Source organism: Lolium rigidum, chromosome 6 (genome assembly GCF_022539505.1).
Source record: "Lolium rigidum isolate FL_2022 chromosome 6, APGP_CSIRO_Lrig_0.1, whole genome shotgun sequence".
In the NCBI taxonomy this organism is placed as follows: Eukaryota; Viridiplantae; Streptophyta; class Magnoliopsida; order Poales; family Poaceae; genus Lolium; species Lolium rigidum.
Genome location: NC_061513.1, coordinates 65,410,474 through 65,415,665, shown reverse-complemented (window position 1 = coordinate 65,415,665; position 5,192 = coordinate 65,410,474).

The window sequence follows — 5,192 nt, the reverse complement described above, 5'->3', positions numbered from 1 at the left end:
AGGCTTCATCCGCCTGTGGTGACCAGACGAATTTGTCCGACTTCTTCATCAACTGGTACAGGGGCAGTGCCTTCTCCCCCAACCGGCTGACGAAGCGGCTCAAGGAGGCCAGGCAACCAGTGAACTTCTGGACGTCCTTGAGGCACTACGGCAGTTCCATCTTCTCTAGGGCACTGATCTTCTCCGGGTTGGCTTCGATCCCTCGCTGAGAGACGAGGTAGCCAAGGAGTTGGCCGGATGGCACGCCGAACGTGCACTTGGCCGGGTTGAGCTTCATCCGGAATCTTCGCAGATTGGTGAAGGTTTCTCTCAGGTCATCAAGGAGGGTAATCGTCTCATTGGTCTTTACAACGACATCATCCACATATGCATGAACGTTTCTGCCGATTTGATCCTGCAAGCATTTTTGCATGCACCTTTGGTAGGTGGCGCCTGCATTTTTCAAGCCGAACAGCATAGTCGTGTAGCAATAAGCCCCATACGGGGTAATGAACGAAGTCTTTATTTGATCATCCGGATTCGAAGGAATCTGGTGGTAGCCTGAATAGGCATCTAGAAAAGACAACGAGTTCACAGCCGGCAGTCGAGTCTATGACTTGATTTATGCGCGGCAGGGGGAAGGGGTCGTTCGGGCACGCCTTGTTCAGGCTGGTGTAGTCGATACACATGCGCCAGGAGCCGTTCTTCTTCAGGACCAGGACCGGGTTCGCCAACCAGTCCGGCTGCAGCACTTCCATGATGAAGCCGGCTGCCAGCAGCCGGGCGATTTCTTCACCGATGGTCTTCCTTCTTTCTTCGGCGAAGCGCCTGAGAGGCTGCTTCACCGGCTTGGCTTCAGGCCGGACGTGGAGGTGGTGCTCAGCCAACTCCCTCGGCACACCCGGCATGTCTCTTGGAGTCCATGCGAAGATGTCCCGATTCTCACGGAGGAAGCTGGTGAGCTCGCTTTCCTATTTCTTGTTCAAGCCGGCACCGATGGTGACGTACTTGTCCGGCTGCGCCGGGTCCAGCAGGATCTTCTTGATGTTGTTGGCCGGCTGGAAGTGAGTCGTCCCAGCCGGGTTGCCTGCAGCCGGCATGTCAGTCTGTGCGGCCTTGGCCAAGGCGACAGCGTCGTGGATGAACTGATTCTCGGTGGCGATGACCAGCGTCTGGGCCATCTTGGAGCTCTGTGTGGCGCAGTCCATGGAGCGGCGATAGTCGCCGGCTATGGTGATGACCCCTTTAGGGCCAGGCAGCTTCATCTTCAGGTACCCATAATGGGGCAACGCCATGAACTTGGTTAGGGCCGGCCTGCCCAGGAGCGCGTGGTAGGGACTGACGAGGCCCACCACCTCGAACTCGATTCTCTCGGTGCGGAAGTGATCCGGCTTCCCGAACATCACCTCCAGCGTAATCCGGCCGATCGGCTGGCAGCAGTGGCCTGGCACGATGCCATGAAATACGGTGGGGGTGGGACGCAGCTCGGCTTCTTGGATGCCTAGCTTGCGGGCGGTGTCGCGGTAGAGGGTGTTGATGCTGCTGCCCCCATCGATGAGGACACGCGAGAAGCGCACGCTGCGCCGGGTCGTGCCAATGGTGGGGTCGAGGACTATGGTGTAGCTGCCCGGTTTCGGAAGGAAAGCCGGTGTGTCGTGGCGATCAAAGGTGATGGCCTGCTCTGACCAGTTTAGGTACTGGGGGACAGGCGGTATGACCGCGTTGACCTCGAGGGAACGGCTCTGCTGGCTCGTCTTGTCCTCGGGCTCGGAGGTGAAGATGATGTAGGTAGCATCTTCGGCCAGATATCGGCCATGGTGCACTTGGTTAGCCTCGTGGTGCTCGAGGTTGGCATTCTCTGCGCCGGCTTGGCCACCCGGCCCGCCGGCTGGAGGGGGCGGGGGTGGAGGCGGGAGAGGTTCGCCGCTGGTCAGCCGCTTCATGAAGTGGCAGTCGCGGGTGGTGTGGTTGGAGGGGTTCTTGCCGCTGTGGTACTTGCACGGCGAGTCGAGCATCTGCTCAAACGTGTACTTTGGCTTCCATTGCCGGTCTTGCTTCTGGCGCCGGCTGCCGCCTGCCGCGTTGTCCGACACGGCTGCCACATGGGCGGAGCCGTACCGGCGGTCCGGCTGGTCGCTGTGCCGCTTGCCGCGGTAGTTGTCCCGCCGGCTGCCATGAGAGGCGCCCTCTGCCGGCTTGTGCTCGGCCGACTTGTGGTGGTCCCGCCTAGAGGGAGCCGGCGATACCTCAACCGGCGCCTTGCCGGCTTCTTCAGCCAGCGCGTACTTGTCGGCGATGGCCATGAGGGAGGCCATGGTCTTGGGCTCGCTGCGGCGCAGCTTGTGCCACAACATGGTGTTGGGCCGGCAGCCGCCCATGAAGAAGCTGATGGCTTGGATCTCGTGCACGCCCTCGCAGGAGTTGCGCGTTTCGCACCAGCGCGTCAGGTATACGCGATCCGTCTCGTCCGGGCCCTGCTTGCACATCTCTAGCTGCTGGGGGCGACCCGGCCGGCGGTAGGTGCCGGTGAAGTTGCTGATGAAGGCTTCCTCAAAATCAAGCCAGCCGTTGATGCTGCCGGCTGGCAGGTTGTTGAGCCAGGTGCGGGCGGAGCCGACTAGCATCAGGGGGGAGTATCGCACCGCCCAGCGCTTGTTGCCCCTAGAGATGCCGACTGCAGTGGAGTAGTCCAGCAGGCAGTCCTCCGGCTTGGCAGTGCCGTCGTACTTGGGGGTGTCGCGCGGGAGCTGGAAGCCGTCCATCATGGGCTCGTTGGCGATGCCGGGCCCGAAGCACTTGGGGCAAGTCGGCCCCTCTTCTTCCGCGATGCGGGATTCGACCAGCCGGTCGAGGCGTTCTCTGGCGTCGGTGGGCTCGATGCGGGGGCCCAGCCGGGAACGTGCCGGTTGGCGGGTGCCGGTTGGCTCTGGAGCCGGCCGGTGCTGGCGCCTTGGCGCCGCCTGCTCGGAGTCATGCTCCTGGTTCCGGCTTGGTGGTGGCCGGCTGCGGCCGCTGTGGCCGCTGTCCAGCCGGCTTGTCCGGCTTGAACCTGCGTGGGTGGCGCGGGAGTCTTTGCGCCGGCTTGGCGCTGGCGAGGAGGACTCGGCCGTGTCCCTGTGGGGGTCCTTGCTGTTGCCTGCAGCAGCGCGGACGGGAGGAGCTTTGGGAGCACCATACCTGGGGTCATTGGTCTGCTCAGCTGCAGCCCGGCACAAGTCAGCTACGCGCTGCGTCTGGCGGCGCAGCTCTTCTCCCTCGAGGAGGCCCAGTTCCTTCGCAGCAGCTTCGGCTGCGAGGATGTTCTTGTCGGGGGTGTTGTAGACGGGTAGCTCCATGGATGGAGCCGGCGCTTCCGCGCCGTCGCGCTCGATCTCGGCACCTAGGCCACCTCCTCGCCGGCGGATCATGCCGGCTCGGCTGGGGTTGTTGCCGCCTGGCGTGAAGCCATGGGCATGCTCGTACTCGCGCTGGGTGATTTCCAGCTGGCGTTTGGCAGAGGCCAGCTCGTAAGCCTGCTTGAGGAGAAGCTGGCGATGCGCCTGATGACCCACAAGTATAGGGGGTGTATCGTAGTATCTTCGATAAGTAAGAATGTCGATCCCAACGAGGAGCAGAAGGTGTTGACAAGCAGTTTCGATGAAGGATTCACTGTAAATGCTCACAGACAAGTATTCAGGGGGTTTTGATGTAACAGATGAATAAAGTACAAGTAAATAAAGTGCGAGAGAAATAATTGCAGCGAGTGGCCCAATCCTTTTTAGCACAAAGGACAAGCCGGTTTGTTTACTTATAATGACCAAACGTTCTCGAGGACACACGGGATTTTAGTCTAGTGCTTTCGCTACATACGGCTGATTAATCTTCATTATTTTGATAAGTGTTGTGTGGGTGAACCTATGCTAATGTACCGCCCTTCCTAGGACTAATACATACTTGTGATTATACCCCTTGCAAGCATCCGCAACTACAAGAAAGTAATTAAGATAAATCTAACCACGACCTTAAACTACGAGATCCTGCGATCCCTCCTGCATCGATATACCAACGGGGGCTCGAGGTTTCACATCACTCCGGCAACCCCGCAATTGGCAAACGAGTACAAGATGTATTCCCCTAGGCCCATAAATGGTGAAGTATCGTGTAGTCGACGTTCACACGACACCACTAGAAGAATGACACCACAACTTAAATATCATAACATTGAATATTACTCAACCATAATTCACTACTAACATTTAGACTTCACCCATGTCCTCAAGAACTAAACGAACTACTCACGAGACATCATATGGAACATGATCAGAGGTGATATGATAATGAATAACAATCTGAACATAAATCTTGGTTCAACGGTTTCACTCAATCGCATCAATAACAAGTAGAAATCAACACCGGGATAGTTTCCCCTATCAAACAATCAAGATCAAACCCAAATTGCTATAGCAGTGACGAGGTGCTGCGGTGGAGATGGCGATGATGATGATGAAGATGATGGTGATGGCGTTGGAGATGATGTCCAGCTCGATGGCGGTGACGATGGCGTCGATTTCCCCCTCCGGGAGGGAATTTCCCCGGCGGATTCCTGCCCGCCGGAGAGCTCTTTTCTCTCGGTGTTCTCCGCCCCGCGGCAGGCGGCTGTGGCTCTTCGCGACGTACCCTGCGGAGCTTAGGTTTTCGAGACGAAGGGTTTCGCGAAGAAAAGGAGGCGAAAGGGGTTGTGGGGCCCCACACCACAAGGTGGCGCGGCCGAGCCATGGGCCGCGCCGGCACTGTGGTCCGGCCCCACCTTGGGCCTTCTCAGCTCCCCCTTCTGGCTTCCTTCGTCGTCTGGAACAATAGGATTTTTGGTATAATTTCCTTCCACAGTTGATCTTCCGAAATATTGCGTTCTGACGGTGCTTTTTCCAGCAGAATCCTGGCTCCAGTGCTCGATCCTCCAATAATCATGAAATATGCAAAATAGATGAAATAACATAAGTATTGTGTCCCAATATGAAATATATCAATGAATAACAGCAAATTATGATATAAAATAGTGATGCAAATTGGACGTATCAGCGCCTCCAGGTGCGCCTCGACGGTGGTGGCGTCGCCGCCTGCGGTGAGCGGAGAGCTCAGCTTCGCCCGGACTTCGTCCAGCCGGGATGGTGGCGCAGGCGACTTTGGGCCCGAGCCGGATGCGTGGGGGTCGACGTTGCGCTCCAAGTTGGGGC